We start from the raw sequence: 16,535 nt of genomic DNA on the forward strand, positions 1-16,535 counted from the left end.
CTCGCCGTGCCCCCGAACCGCGCGTGGGGGGACTGGCGTGTCCCAGGGCCCCGTTCCCAGCCTCGCTGCGCCCCGAGACGGGCCCAGCCCCAGCGCTGCCCCACAGACCCCACGGCCGGCGCAGCCCCCACGGCCCCGCGTCGCCCCGGCGTTGCACGCCTCGACCCTTGGCGGACGCGCTGGCTCGCGCGCTGCTGGGCTTGCGCCTAGAGAAGGTGCGTGCAGCCGCGGCGGCAGCGAAGGGAACCGTTCGCTCCCCTATTCGTGCCTGGATCAATTAAAAAAAATAAACGAGCTTGAAAACTTCAGGGCCCTGGGAGCAGGAAAAATTAGGATTTTTGGAGTGATGGAGGCGAGAGGGGTTTTTCCCCCCTCTATTGGCAACTCTAAAAATTGCCGGTGGGGTGGGGTTTTCTCCGGGCCGCTCAGGGTTTCCGCAGGGAAACCCGTTCCCGGTGGCGTTGCCAGCGCCGGTGCCGTGGGGACAACGCCGCGGTGCCGCGGGGACAACGCCGGTCCCTGCCGTGCACCGGGCTGAGCCTTGCCCCGCTGCGGTGGGCTGCACCGGCCGGTCTCTGCGGGCAGCCGGTTCCTCCCTCTGCACCATCCGCGCTGCTAGGCCGGAGGGAGGGAAATAAATCCAGATGTGGCCAGCTGCACGCGCTTGCCGCTCCGCCGCCGTGGGAGCTGCCGAGCCCCCGAGGCGGGGGCGCAGACGGACCCGCACGCAGCCCGCCAGCCGCGCCGGGCTGGTTTCCATAGGAAACCGGGCGAGGAAAGCGTTGGCTGCACTCGAGGCTGAGAACCGAGGAGGTGTTTGCTCTATTTTTATCTTCCCGGTACTCGAAGGTTTCTCCGACTCGGCCGTGCAAACGCCCCGCAGCCGTCCCCCCCTCCCCGGCCGGTGCCGCGCCGCGGTCTCGCCGGGGCCAGCAACACAAACGGATGCACAGGGCATTTCCCCGCCCGGATGGTCACCGTTTAAGAGGAAGTTTGCTTCCTGCAAGCATCTCCCTGTCTTCTCTTCCAACCCCCTTTGGCACCGTCAGTGAGCGCGCGGCGGCGGCTGCGTTCACGGCGGGAGCGCGGGGCAGCGGCGAGGGGATCTGTTTAACACATGCTGGGCGTTTGCAGCACGCACGAACCAGAGAAATGAGAATTTGGCCGGCTCCGACGGACTGGCCGCTCCCAGCCATTTTGACTGGTGTGTGGGAAAATTCGGAGTCATCGATCGAAAATAGCACTTGCAAATATAATTTCCAGCGAATGTATGATTTTGCTTTTTCTGGGCTAGGCCTGTGCTGGGAGCAACCGGGGAACCTCCTGATCTGGAAAGTCAGTCCAGAAACATCAAATATATTTGATGCAATTTATTGAACATGATGCCAGTGATGTGACCCCGAATGGCAGTGTCCGTCCCTCTGCCTGCTGCGAGGCGGCTGGCTGCAGCGTTCGCACACGGGTCTTCTCAAAAACTTCTACTTACCGGGTTGTCTCAGGAGGGCTCGTCAGGGGGGAAAAGAGGATGCAGCGCATTATAATAGTAGAAAAGGCTGCATAAAATCTCATTTTGAGGATTATGAAGTGCCAGCACAAAAAAGCTGTAAACAGGATGTCTGAGAAGATCTTAGGAATAAAGGTCAGAATCTACAATTTAAATGGGGCGCTCGGCGCTTTCTTGCTACGTGCCACTAATGAGCCTGGATGTATAAAAATAAGTTTGTTTTTGAAGCAGCATTCAGGCCTTTTGTGATTCTAAATGTCAACTTTTTAGCAGCAAATCTGTACTCTGGGGGGGGGGGGGCGGGGGGGGGAGGCGAGTGTAGTTTGAAGTGTTTTCTCCCCCCACCAGCTCCTCGAGCAGCCAGGCCGGAGCGGGGAGGCAGCCGCGAAGCCGGAGGCCGCATCCTGCAAGAGGACAAGCCCCGGCACCGCATCCCGCGGGAGGACAAGCCCCGGCACCGCATCCTGCATGAGGACAAGTCCCGGCACCGCATCCTGCATGAGGACAAGTCCTGGCACCGCATCCTGCAAGAGGACAAGCCTCGGCACCGCATCCCGCGGGAGGACAAGCCCCGGCACCGCATCCTGCATGAGGACAAGTCCCGGCACCGCATCCTGCATGAGGACAAGTCCTGGCACCGCATCCTGCAAGAGGACAAGCCTCGGCACCGCATCCCGCGGGAGGACAAGCCCCGGCACCGCATCCTGCATGAGGACAAGTCCCGGCACCGCATCCTGCATGAGGACAAGTCCTGGCACCGCATCCTGCAAGAGGACAAGCCTCGGCACCGCATCCCGCGGGAGGACAAGCCCCGGCACTGCATCCTGCATGAGGACAAGCCCCGGCACCGCATCCCACGGGAGGACAAGTCCCGGCACTGCATCCCGCAGGAGGACAAGTCCCGGCACCGCATCCCGTGGGAGGACAAGCCCCAGCACCGCATCCTGCATGAGGACAAGTCCCGGCACCGCATCCTGCATGAGGACAAGTCCTGGCACCGCATCCTGCATGAGGACAAGCCCTGGCACCGCATCCCGCGGGAGGACAAGCTCCAGCACCGCATCCCATGGGAGGACAAGCTCCAGCACCACATTCCGCGGGAGGACAAGCCCCCGGGCAGCCATGGAGGCTGGGGCCGCGCGGGCGGGCGGCTGGCGCGGGAAGGCAGCGATGCCACGCAGGGCTTTGGGGTCCCGGCGGGTGCCAGGCGCTGGGTCACCAACCCGGTGGCATCCAGAGACCTGCAGGACGAGGAGACTCATTTGAGCCATTTGCCTATTTACACCCTTGCTGAGCCCTCGAGCGCTGGTCCCTACGGGCAGAGGGGCGGTGGCACCTGTCCCCAAGCAGCCCCTGAAGTCGCGGCTTTCCCGCAGGTTTCAGCGCCTGGGGCCCGCGCGAGCCGGTCGCCGGGGCCCGTCGGAAGTCGGCACTCAGCAAACCTCGCGCTCGGGGCGCCCGTCTCCGCTTCGGCCGAGGGATTTATGTGGGTCAGAAAAGCGAGAGAAGCAGCCCAGAAATAACAAGCGCTGCAAGCTAACGAGCTTCGCTGGCGACGCCGAGGCCTCTCGTCTCCTTTGTCATCTACAGCTGCATTGTCACAGCCTTGGCGGGGACGAGCCGGAGCGGCAACGCGGAGCGAGGACCCCCGAGCATCGCCGGGTCCTGTCCCCCCCGCGCGCCCGGCCCCGAAGCGGGGACAGGCCGTGCGCAGCCGACACCGTTCTGTGATTATTTAGAGCGGGGGGGAAATAGCAAAAAAAAAATCAAGAAAGAGGCAATCGTGTGGATTAAAGCTGGGAGCAAGAGGATTAAGAGATTAAAGGGAAAAGGAGTGCAGGGAATGCAGATCGAGGGGATATTTCCCCTTTTAGCCGTTCCGCTTTAGGGGGAAAAAAGAAAACGCAAAAAAAAAAGATTTTGGTAAGCTCTTTACAAAATTCATGAGGTTTCTGTTTCTCTGCTTGTTTGCTCGGTCCCCGGGATAAACTCCTGAAGTACAACATCTCATTTGCCAGCAAGTCCTGGGGGAGCAGGGCCTAAATCAGATCTCTCGATTAATAAATTATGAAAAGCCGGCGCTGTGCACGGCGGAGAGACCTGCCGAGCATCGCTACCCCCGCGGGGGGGTCCCGGCGGCTGCACGAGTCCGGCCCCGGCCCGCGGCCGCTGCAAAGCGTGCACCGGAGCGGGGGGACGTTGCCCGGAGCCGGTCCCTCGCCAAAGCTGCCTTGGCACCTCTCGCCGCTGGGCGCCACGGCCGTGGCCGGGCCCATTCCCCTGATCTGGAAGGCGGGCAGCGTATTTTTTTTATTATTATTATTATTCCTCGGTGCTTGGCTGGGAGCAGCGGACCCCGCCGCAGAGCTCGGCGAGGGCCGCCCTCCTCCCAACGACGCCTGGGAGACTCCTGCGGATAATTCCAGTTAATGGCCACGCGGCGAAGGGAGAATAAAGCCCATAAAGTCGAGGTCCACTTGCTCCCGTATTAAGGAGAATGAATATTTCAGCCGTTCTCCGGCGTGGTGGAGGCCTACGGTACATTGCGAATTAACAGCCAGTGAAATTCCACTTGGTAAAAACGTGAAGGAGCCATTTTTCACCAGGAATTGCAAAAGCGTCCCGCGAATGACTGTGGTTTCGGCCCTGAGCTCCCCTCGTTCAGGCGGGGAAGGGAAGGGGGGCTGCAAGAGCGCGGGGGTGCGATGCCCTGCCGGCCACGGTGCTGGGTGCCCCGGGGAGGTACCGCACCCCAGCTCAGCCGGCTGCCACCAGCGATGCTCCTTCTCGCTGGGGCGCTGAGGCCGGGGAAGCCGTTCGGGGCCTGAAACCTGCTGAGCAGACCTGCCTGCCTCGGTTTCCCCTGCTCGCGCGGGATGCAGGGATTCCCCCTCCGCTTGTGCAGGATGCAGGGATTTCCCCCTCCGCTTGTGCGCTGCAGCCGCGCAGGCCCGGGAGCTGCCGGAGAGATGCTTGTGCTGCCCGCGACGCCGTGCCGCAGCCGTGGCGCTTGCAGTCCCTCTGCACCAGCCCTGCAAAACCGCCCTGCCTTTTCCCTCGGGAAACTCCCGCCGACTCCGCAGCTGCTGGTGCCGGAGAGCGCGCTCTCGCACGGACCGCCGTCGCGGCAGCACGGCGTGGGCCAGGATTTGAGACCAGCCTCTTCCACGGATGTAACTTCATTCCCTATCGCTGCAACAGGCGTGGGGAGCACCCAGAAAATTCACCCCCGCGAGGGAGGCGCAGCCCTTCCCTCCGCAGCCGCCGCAGAGCACACGGGCAGGCGCCAACGCCTCGGCCCCACAGCCCAGCAGGGTTTTCGGTGGGATTCGGGCGCCGGAGGCCGGGATGCAGCGAGGCTCAGACGTGCTGACGCCCAAAGGTGCAAGAAACCTCGCCTCGGCGCAAGGTGCGTTTCCGTCCCTCCTCCCAGGCGACGCTGGCGCAGGCTCATCCCGGGTGCGGGATCGATGCCGCCGGCATCGCCGGGCGGAGGTTGCCCCTGCGGTGAGCACGGCCGCTGCAGCAAGGGAGGACGAAGGGAGGTGCAGGGACCGACACGCAGCAGCAAAGGCTGCAAAACACCCCGACCCGCGAAGCAGCCCCGCGCGGCAGCCGGCAGCGCATCGATCCGCGGGTGATTTATCGCTGCTCCATGGGCTGGCCCGGGAGACTCAATTAATTTGCTGCTGTCAGAGGCACGGCGCTCGGCTGACCCGCGGCTCCGCGGCCTCCCCGGCCGCGCCGCACTCCGCCGGATCGATAGAGCGCTCGTCAATAATGCTGCTGAATAACCTACAGCTACGCTTAGATACAGTTTAATAAGGCAATTGCTCAAAGCAGCTCACCTAACAGCTTTTATTAGGCGGTGACAATCATATTTCAGTGTCCATTACCGCCGGAGCTTCCCACCGCCGCATAATCTGCCTCCATTATTTCATGCTGCTGTTTACGTTTTCTCGTTTAGGCATTACGGATGAGCCGAGAGCACGCTGTCGTCGGCACCCGCTTCTCCCTCTGGTAACGGGAAATTTATCACCGGTTTAGGAAAAAAGAGGGGGAGAAAAAGGAAGGGGCTCGTTTGGCAGCTCTGCTTTCCCAGGCAAACCAGTGCCCTCCGGCTGCTGGGAACGGCGGTCACAGGGAAGGCGAGACCTGTGTATATGGACGTACATACGGAGAGAGAAACCTCCGGGAGAGCCAGGACGCCCGCCGGGACGGCAGCCACGGGCTCTCCAGCACCCGGCGTGGGCTGGACCCGCTCTCCTGCCCCGACACCCGCTCGCGGACCGGGGGGCAGCGGCCTGCAGCACCCACGGTCCTGCCTGACACCGAGAGGTGACCGCAGCCTTGGAGCAGACCCGTGTGACGGCTGTGTCCTAGTTTTGGGGAGCAGAATCTAGAATAAAAAAGCACATTTGCGATGAGAGCAAATATAGCAGCGTGCTGGCTCCTCCGGCACGTTACCAGCTTGGAAGCTGCAGCGGGGCCACGTCCTCGGGGACCGGCGCGTCACCGGCAAAGCCCCAGCCCCTCACCTCCTCGTGCCGCGCGGGGCAGCGCGTCTCCGGGCAAACGTCTGGCCGTGTCTGGCACGGTCACGCTGTCGCTTCGCCTCCCTCGGGCCGGCAGCCGACCCGCGCGACGGGGCTCTGCGGGGAGCGAGAGAGGAGGTGACTTTGGTCCCCAGCCCTCGAGAGGAGGCACTTGGCCGCATCCCTATCCCATCCCCATCCCCATGCCTGTGCCCATCCCCGTGGCCCCGGGCCGGTGGCTGTCCCCCGGGGGATTTTTAGGCCAAGTGCCTCCGCGCGGCGGGGAGCCACCGCGGGAAAAGGCGCCGGGCTGCTGCAGGCAGCTCGTCCCCATTGAAAGGCAAGTGCTAATTTCGTCGTCTTTGCTAATTACTAATTAAGAGTCCTAAATCGGGGGCGGCGGTCCCAGCTGCCTCCGGGGAGCCGGCGGGCCACTTTCGGCAGCTCCGACCTGCATCGCCGCCCCGGCCGCAAGCAGCTCCCAGCCTCGCCGAAAACCGACCACAGCGTCTAAATATAGCGTCCTCGTGCGGAAAGCCCAAATTGGAAGAATCAATTAAAGCCACTTAATTACCGTCAGCTGACAGGCAGGAGCCGGACGGCGGAGCGGAGCGGAGGCAGGGCTGCCCGGGGACGAGCAGCGGTAGCAGAGCCCGGCCGGGCCGCCAGGGGCTCCGATCCTCGTGCCCCTCACCCTGGCCTCAGGCCTTGGGCTGGCCATCCCACCAGCACCGTCCCCCGGGAACACCGAGGCCCGGCCGGGAGCTGTAACTCAGCCCAGCGCATATTTACTATCTGTGCTCCATTATCACCAATCAATATTACAGTTATTACTTAATGGGCTAAAATTGTAATCCTAATGTCCCAGATCTGCATGTTACGTTGCAGCTAATTGGTACAGAACTGATTCAGGGGCTTAATGAAAATGTAAATTCAGGCACATTAATCAAACAATTATTCCATAACCACAAGACAGATGATGCTAAACCTAATTAAGAAATAAACAAAGTTAATCAGTGAACAGAAAACATTTACTAATCATATAGATACGTTGCAAGAAAGAAATATTAGGCAATAATTTATTAAAGATTCCCAAACCTGTTCCTCTTGCTGCAATTCTTAATAATACAACATTCTGGCTTCCAGGGAGCACCATCTCGCTTTTATTAAAGCATTTGTTCTGCTTTAAGGTCTACTGGGCACCAGAGAACAAAAATATATTACTCTGAGAGATGAATAATTGCATCAATTTAAAATAATAGGGCTGGGGACTGAACGCGTGTGTGTGGGTGACACCTAATGTTGAGACCAATGCATTTTGGGCTTAATTATCAGAGGTTAGTGCTTTTCCAGCTCAGAAGTTAATTCCAATTCAGACATAAAAATTGCAAAAAGACATAAACATGAAAGCCAGCAGCATTTCTCCTTCCTCTGCATGTTCATAGCTCCTTGTCAAAACCTGCTTGTCTGGCACAATTTTTGTACATAAATGGGAATACGTCTCCCCAAACTTACTTCTGCCTGGTGCTGATTCATACAACGGAGTTATTTTAATTCCTCCTGGCATCGCTGCGCTTCCTGCAGCCCTGCGAGAACACGCTGCGGCTGCAGCAGGCGGGGGAGAGCCGCGACCGGCAGCGCGGGGGACACCGAGGGGACACCAGCCCCGTGCGGCACGGCAGCCTTGGCTTTGGGCAGGGGGAGGGGGCCCAGGCCCTCTCCGGTCCCCCGGGTGCCCCTGCGACGTGCAAAGAGAGCCGAGGGCGTTTGCATCCTCCCCGAACCAGCCCTGACACTAATTTGAGCAACGAGCGATTAGTGCAAACGGTGATGGAAAGCAGATGGTGGGTCACGGCTGGGGCTTCTGGAAGATGATTGCTGAGGTCCTGCATCTGCTCGTGTCTCCTTGCAGGTGCAAAGGACCCAGGCGGGACTGCCAGCACCCGGGGGGTTCCCCGGCTCCAGCCCGGCCGCGTGGGCACCCAGAGCCCGGATGCCGCTGTCCTCCCAGGCGGCCGTGGCTGTGGAAACGCGTCCCACCATGCAAAGCCGTGGTGCAGATTGCAGCTGGGGAGGAACCATCACTCTGCCGTTTCCGCGACGGGTGGATGGCTCATTTCTGGTCCCTAAGCGAGAGCTGGGCTGCGGCTGCATTTACCAAATCTCTTTTGGGCGAGGGCTGGAGGAGGGATGCCCGAATCGTGGTCGGGATTCAGCGCCCCGCTGCAACAATGAGGTAAGGAGCTGGAACGGTGCAGATTTCCAGCCGAAGTGGAGAGGGGACGGATGCTGATCCCCGGCAGGGATGCACGGAGGACGCAGCTCTGCTCCTTCCAGCAGAGCACAGGCGGTTTCTGCAAGATGAGGTCTCCGCTGGAAACCAGCCTCACCAGCGTCCGTGACTTACTGGGGGATCCCAGAGCCGGGCGCCCTGGTGCCGCTGCCGGAGCTGCCTTGGGGACGTCCCTGGGGATCTCGCCAGCCCCGCCGGTGCCTGCTGCAGGCAGCTTTGCTCTGGGAGCACCTCGTGTAGCTCCTGCCGTGGTGGACGGCTCTGAGCAAACATCTTCCGGCATCTCTTTCACCGGAGAGTTTTTATGCGTTTTTACTGCAAATCCAAAAGAAAGCAGATTTCTGAAATGTCGCCGTTTCCCAGAAAATGTTGCTTTTGAGACACAAGCGGCCTCCCGGAGCAGGGCCCTGGCTGCCGCGGCGCCGGTGCAGCACGAGGTGACCTTTCCGGCTCTGCCATCTCGCAACCCCGCGGGACTGGACGAGGCAGACGGGCTTCACCCGAGGGGACGGTTCTGGTTTTGCTAAAAGCACAGGCGCGAGCTCAGGGTGCACGCGGCGCCTCGGGGACGCGGCTCACGTATCTCTGCTGGGGACCAGGCGCGGGCGGCGGATGCTGCCGCGCGGGACGTCGCCGTCGCAGCTGGGATGCAGGCGGTATCCGCCGCACCGTGCAGCACCGCCCGCCGCGGGAGGCTTTCTTCTTATGGCCCTCTTGGGTTGTTTTTTAACCCAACGCAGGGCAGAAGGAGGGCAGGAGCAAGGATCGTCACGGTGTACCCGGAGCCTCTTATCCCGGCTGCCACTGCGGAGAGGGTCTGCAAGACGGGGTGCAGGACGGCACCGAGCGACTGGGTGGGCTGTGGATTCTGCCGGGATCTGCCAGACTTTCCTTCCTTTTCTGCCTTGTAACTAACACCTGCATCCTCCCAGCTATCCCATCCTTCCAAGCAGCGCTTCTGACGCCTTTTCTCTAAAGCACGCTTAGCATGATTAGGCCTAAATTAGTCTGATCTTGTCATCATGAGACAGGTTTAATAGAAAGGAGGAAAAAACCCACCCAGTGCAGTGTCGATGGCATACGCAACAGCAGAGGTTGGTGCACACCTCCACTCGCGCCCGCTTCAGCCCTGCCCGTAATGTCGTTAAGGATGTCGTCATGGCCCTGCTTTTGGGTCAGTTTACGCAGGAAAAGGGAGTGGGGATGAGCCCCAGGCTGCCCCTCGGCCCCGGCGTGCGGCAGGGTGGGTGGCAGGGGCTGGCACCCATGGTGTCGGACTTGCTCCTTGCTCCCACGGCTGCCGGCTGGGACTCGTCCCCAGGGTGAATGCAGTCTGAGCAACGAGAGGCACAAATAAATCCTGTCACCCAGGTAAATCACGGCTGACCGGCCTAATCAGGATCCCTTCCGCAGATTACAACTCCCATAAAATAAGCAGATGTGTTGCCTTATTATAGACCATCATAAAGCGCAGAAATGATTCATCATTGACCTCCTCCAACACCAAAAGAGCCATTGAGCAAATTGCCTCGTCTGCACTTCCCAACCAAACGGTGCGACGTGCAAAGGGCGTCTGCTTAAATCAGGCTGCTTCCTACCTGGGAGGCACGGGGCGATCAGTCACTGCCGAGCGGCTGGGAAGGGCTCTCGCAGAGCAGCGATAAAGAGGTTGTGGCAGGGACCAGGGCGGCTTCTTCCCACGCCGTTCCTGCCCCGAGCGGCTGCTGGGGCAGGCGGGAGCTGCTCCTCGGCTCGGCGGTTGGCCTAGGAAGGAGGAGACGTTCCCCTAGGTCTGGGAGACCGAAGCTCCCATCGCTGCACGCCTTGCACGGGGTATTGAGGCTGGGGAAGGCTGGAGCCTGCAAGGGGACCCAGGAGTCCTGCGCCGACCTTCGCGCAGACTTGGAAGGGGAAACACGCAGTCGCTCCAGCTTCAGTGCCTCCATATAGCAGCAACTCCAAGACCTCCCTTGGGAAAGGTCTAAATACCTTCTTGCCCTCCAGCCACAGCAAAGCTGATTAATTTGAGTCCAGGAGGAACTCGTTGCTCCTCCAGGTCCTCGCCGCATGCCTGCAGCGGCACGGCGACTGTGGTCCTGCAAGCTCCTCTACACGGGGCGGGTGCCGGGCGATTTATCCGCCTGCCTTCTCTGCTCGCTCCAGGAACCTCTGCCTGGCTCCGTGAAAAGCTGCCATCTCCTTGGAAAATATCAGGGCATCTGGTCTTTGGAGAAGCAGGAGATGGATGAGCCAGCCTGGAAAGGAAGGAGCAGCTGGGAAAGCATCGCCGCAGCCCCTGAAGCTCCGCCGCTGCCCCTCGGCGCGGGTTCACGACGGCGGGGCTCTCGCCTGCCTCGCCGCCCTGCAGAGCCACGGAGGCAGCAAGGGACCGCGCAGCTCGGCCGCGTCCCGACACACGGGTAGCGAACAGAGCAACGAGAACAGGGCAAAGGGAGAGAGCAAAACAGCAGGCAACCTGCAGCAATTCGGCTGCCCCCTGCCCCGGCTCTGATTTTGAGGGCAACTCAGTCTTCTTGTGACTGCTCCAATCAATTTGCAAGCAAATCTTGCTCTCAGGCCAAGAGGAAATACTTTTGTGAAAATATTCCAGCTCTGTCAAAAGAAAACTTCCATATTTTCTTTGGCAGAAAGCCTTCTCCAGTATTTGCAGTCCTGAAGCTGTTTTTTAGTTTAGCATTTGGCAAATGTCTATGTTTGGGCATAATAAAACCCCCTTTGAGGATCATCTTCAAGCTGCTACCTTGGTGTTTTTCCTTTGCAGAGCTCCTGCCTGCTCGGACCTCCGGGACGTTTCCCGCCAGGATCTTCATGTGTTCATTGTATTTTGCCCTGTGCTTGCAGCAACCAGCTGGGATCCTCCCTGAGCCCTCGCTGAGGCACTGCCCTGGCTCCGCGGGGGCCTGGAGGAGATCCATAACAGGACTTGCAACCCCGTCTCTCTGCTGTCTGCAGAGAAACATGCACGTTTTATTGCTTGTTAAGAGGTAATGATGTGCTGGCAGAGACCGTCTTAACACACGGACTATCCACAGATGGGAGCGATTGGAGACTGGCTGTTACTGCAGAACTCCTGGGGGTAGATAATCCCTTTAGAGCCACGGAGGCCCGGGAGCAGCGCTGGGATATGGTCCTGGAGTTTCATCCACGAATCCTACAGCTTAGCAGGCTTCTGGTGCAAAGACAGGCTGTATTTTTGCTCTTGCCTCATTTCCACTTCTCTCCTTTCTCCAGTCCCGATGACAAAGCAACAGGATGAGGCTGAAAGATGTCAAGTACAAGTTCCTGGTAACGGCTCAGCGGACGAGCGAGCCTCAGCCTTTCCCAGGGAGCTGGACGAAGCCTCATCCCCTGCGTGGCCGCCTGCAGAAGCCCCCAGTGAGGCTAAAAGCGGTGCCCTCCACGAGCCGAGCGGGATTTTTTGTGTGTGGGTTTCTCCAGAGCCATTAAGCCCATTTTCCCCACAGCCAGGCTAAGCAGTTTATAGAAAGCCTCTATCATTAGGTTAATGATTCTCAGTAAATTATTTCATACACAGCCTGGTTAATCCAGAAAATGGAGCATTAATGTTGACAGATCAATCAGTGCCCGCGCGCAGAGCCCGCGGATGACGCGATGTGCAGGAGGCACAGCTGCCCTCATCAGAGGGTGTTCATCAGTGTTCAACTCCCGTCTGACAACCTCTGACGTGAAACGTTCCCGGCTCTGCTGGGGACCCCGCTCCCTGCTCCTGCTCCACTTCGCAGCAGTGCGGGAAGAGGCCCCTAAAGAATACGGATGATTTCTGTCTCCTTCCATTCCAGGCTGTTATTCTGCATTTAATTCTGACACACAACTTATTCATCTGTCTCAGAAGCGACTGGTTTTGTTCAAAGCTGCAGGGACTCCTGGAGCTGACAACGGGAGCTTGTGACCCCTCCACCCCAACCCTGCAAAAAGGGGGGCACTGCAAAACGGGGGGCATGAAGCCGCTTTTCATCAGACACAGCCCCCGTGCTCCTTCTTCCCAGGCTGTGGAACAGATCCGTCGACTCTCCCACGACCGGAGCCTCCCCGAGGGCAGACCTGCCCGTGCCGAAGCCAAGCGTGATGTCCTGCCCGTGTCCGTGCGTCGCGCGGTGCCAGCAGCGTCCCCCCAGCACGGATGCTCCCAGGCACCCCGCCGTCCCTGTCGGCTGGGCCCCCTGCCCTGGGTGTCCCCGGTGAGCGGCCCCAGCTCCCAGCCTGGCACGCAGTGTCCCTGAGAGAGGGGGACACGAGGCAGGTCATGCACCGTGCACGGGCCCGTGCTTGTCCCGTGCACAGGAGGTGGCATGTGAATCCCGCGTTTGCTGGCTGAGACACTGCGCGGGGTGACCTTGAATCGATAAACCTGGCCGGCTTCTGTGATGTGCACACGTGTCGGTGTCCATCCCGTGGGACACGGCTGCTGTCCCCTGTCCTGAGCAGCACGGGGAGGGACGAAGGCTGCCCCGAAGAGATGTCAGAGCCAAAGCCTGGGAGAAGCTGTGGGAGAGCAACAGGAGGCAGAAGGGACCGTGGGACCAGGTCTTCCTGCCCGGCAGCCCTGCTGGGCGCTCCTTGTCTTGAAACAGCCTCACCTCCTTGCTTGTGTCCCCAAGGTCACGACATGAATAGCATCTTCCCAGAGACCTCGCGGGGAGGCAGATTTACTGCGCCGGCACCATGTCCCGAGCCCTGCAGCTTGGCTCCCAAAGTTTCAAAATGCAGCTTTCTTCTTCTGGAAAGGGGATGTGCCCAAGCGGTTCGGGTGGCATCAGTTGGGTGAATAGGAGGAATCCATATTTCCAGCTTTCTGGCCCCAAACTGCAGCTGGCTGTTGCTGCTCTGCAGCGCTGGCTCGTTGGCATTCTCCGGCAGCGCTGCGTGCTCGGTGGGACCGGGAGCTGCGGCGCGGCACTGAATTATGCAGCTCAGGAAAGGCCCGTCTGCTGACGGAGCGAGCAAGGACTCGCGAGCGGGCGGTCGCGTGTCGGAGCAGGACATGCTAGGCTGAGTGTGCGGCTGAAGCCGGCTGCGTCGGCAGGGTAAAACCCGGTGCTTTTCCTCGAGCGAGCTCTCAGTGCCGTGCCCTGCCTTCCCACCCCAGGAGGGATGTACCACCCCCGGCTGCACTCAGCCCTAGTCCATTTTTAAGATCCTGGCTTTTAATCGCTTAAAACCCAATTAGCTTTGGCCTCTCTATCTGGCCTCCCTGCATACTGCTTTTTGAGAGGCACTTCTTCGATTGAACATGCCAGGTCAAGAGCCTTCTCCTGACCCACGCCTGGAAACAGGCACAAGCTCAGCCGCAGCTCAGGGTCCAGCTCACCCCTGCCCCAGACAGGGCAGGCAAACATCGGGGTCTCTATCTTCTGACCTGGTTCATGGCACCAGCATTACACAGGGGAAACGCCAGAACTGCCAGCCAGATGCTGCTCTGGTGACCTTGGCAGTAACAGACCCAGAGCAACAGTTGCACCTCACCCTGGAAAGTGTCTGTCTAAAATAAACAAATAAAAATCTGGGGGGGAAAACACATAAATAAATTGCTGCATTTAAAAACATTCCTTTCGACGCTGATGCTTAAAAAGTCACCCTTGGGACACATCTTCCTTGCTCCATACCTCAGCTCATTTCACACATTCATTGGCATTTTTAAAAAGTGCATTTTTAGGTTACTGTGTTCCCCACCAGGCAAAAACTGACCTTTCGGTAAGCTAAAGCGGTGCTACGAGTTTCCACCCTGTCCCGGGTCTTGTCCCTCGGTGTCTGGAGAGCTTCTGTCCCCTCCGAGTCTGGGAGAGGCTCTGAGAGGTCCTGTGTCTTGTCCACTCCTGAGCTGACCTACAGAAAGGAAGACGTATTACCAGCACTGCCCGAAGCAGCGGACTCCTGGAAACCGCCCCGTTCGGACACCAGCACCCAGCCCCGAGCTCGCATCACCTGGGGCCGGGCCTGCGTCTGGGACTGCTGCACTGGACCCAGAACCAACTTCCGCGACCAGAGCGGGACCAACCCCGCACTGAACAAACCCGTCTTCAGCCCCAGCTGCCAAAACCTGCTCCTTCCCGGAGGAGAAGGACCTGTCTTGTGTCCCTGCTGTGACATTTCAAGTGGCAATCATGAAACTCAAGGCGGCCTTGGTGGCATCTCCATATGGGCTGCACTGCCAAGCCCCAAAGCTGCTAGCACCAATCACAGCTGTCCGCAAGGATTTATTGGGATGCATCCACGATAGATGGCACGGAAGGGTCGAAAATCAATCTAGACAAGCATCTGCCAGGGCCCAGCCTAAACTGCTAATTCACCAAATTGCTTAAGTGCTGGGCTAACGTCACTCCAACTTGATGGAGATGGAAATGCTGCAGCTGGGAAGAGTGGCTTTTAAAACAATTTTTGTCAGCCTAATGCTATTAAAGTGCCTGGAAAGGGAGAAGACGCCAGCCTCCGAGCACAGCCCCGTTTGCCAGCATTCCCCATCACAGCAAGTGTTCTGCCCAGCGCTGGGAGGGGAACGGGAGCCGGATAAAATCCACAGCCCCGCAGGGAAAGCTCTCTCCCCGGTCACGCCGGCTGCTCCGGAGTCTGTGGGCAGCCTGCGAAGGGGGCAGCCCACCAGGACTGCTCCTAAAACCACATGCCATGCTGGAGAAACGCTCTGCCCCCCCACATCAGACTCCCCGACCCCTCCACGTAATTAGGCTTCTGAACAAATCCCGGCCCAACGCATAGATTTTTGCTGTCTTCAGGCTTTTGGGTTGTGCTCGTAATCCCCGCAGCTCGTGGCAGGACACGCGCGTTGCCTCCTTTCACCCACGGTCTGCTCGAGGCTTTGTGGAGCTCAGGGCTACCCGGGAACCCGCTGAGGTTTTGACTTGATAAATACGTGAAAAGCCAGGCTTGCCGCAGCATAGACGGATGCTCTCCCGCAGCCAGGCGCGACCCCAGCCTGGCCGGCAGCCCTCGAGGTCGGGCCTCTGCTTTGGTGCTGGGACGCAGGGTCATCACTAACACTGAGCAGGCCGAGCACGCTCGCAGGGACGGGAAACCTTTCCCCAAGCAGCCGGGAAAGCGCACAGGAGGGTTTTGCCCCTTCTCTGGCACAGCCTCCTCCAATACCCTCCTGGCTATTTATGCTTTGCTGCGCTCAGCCAAAACTCGGGGGATACTAAATGCTGCTGCTATTTTTAATCTCCACGTGCTCTTTATCCTCACGGAGCTAATGTTAAACACGCACAAGCGTGCGTACTGCCGGGGGCCCGCGGACCTCCCTTCCTCCCTCCTTCCATCCTTCGGAAACGCAGCCACGTCGTGGCTGAAGCTGCACCATCGCGGCACTGGGTCCCCAGAGCCACCTCCGTCCCACGGCAAGCACAGCGAGGGTCGAGGCCCGTCTCTGGTTTTGCTGGAGGCCCCTGCGAAGACAAGACACCTCGGGGTTTGCAGCACGCCGGGTGCCCTGCTTCGCGCCCAGGCACGCGAGGCAGAGCCGACGGCAGCCGCAGCCGGACCACGTTTTGGCCTGGAGCATCCCTTTCAGCTGATGGGAGCAAGGATACATTTCTCAGCGTAGCTGTTTGCAGGCATCCTGCTATTAGGGCACCGCTGAGCAACAGCGGGGAATTCAGCGGAGAGCAATAAAAGGCTGGCCTGGTGGTTTCTGATTTATGCTACGAGACTTTTTCAGACAAACGTAATAAAACCACCGTGAATTGGACATCTCAGGGGCAAAAAGAGATGGAGTGGACGGAGGGAGCTGCCCTCCAAGCATCATTGGCAGCTGAGGCTGAAGAGAGTTGTCGAGTCGGGAGGTTAAACGGGGGTGACGGAACACGATGAGACTTTGCCTGGATGCCTGGGGGAGGAGAGCAAGCCGGGGGTGACGCAGAGATGGTGCAGGATGGACTGTTTCAGTCCGAGCCTGGAGGAAGGCCTTGCAACAGGCAGCCAAGTGGTCAAGGTGACCCGTCCTCTCTCTTCTCTCACGCAATTTGGTGATTAAACGAACTTATCGCCAACAGCTTTGAAAGCCCCATCCTGCGCAGTGCTGCGAGACGCTGGCCCCCGCCCAGCGAAGCACTCAAGCACACGCGCAGCCCGTGTCCTGCAGCCCAAAACGGCCGCAGACCCTGGCCGCCTTCCCAAAAGCGGGCACCAGCCGCGGGGTCCCGGGGGAGCGGCG

The sequence above is a fragment of the Dromaius novaehollandiae genome, chromosome 17 (genome assembly GCF_036370855.1).
Source record: "Dromaius novaehollandiae isolate bDroNov1 chromosome 17, bDroNov1.hap1, whole genome shotgun sequence".
In the NCBI taxonomy this organism is placed as follows: domain Eukaryota; kingdom Metazoa; phylum Chordata; class Aves; order Casuariiformes; family Dromaiidae; genus Dromaius; species Dromaius novaehollandiae.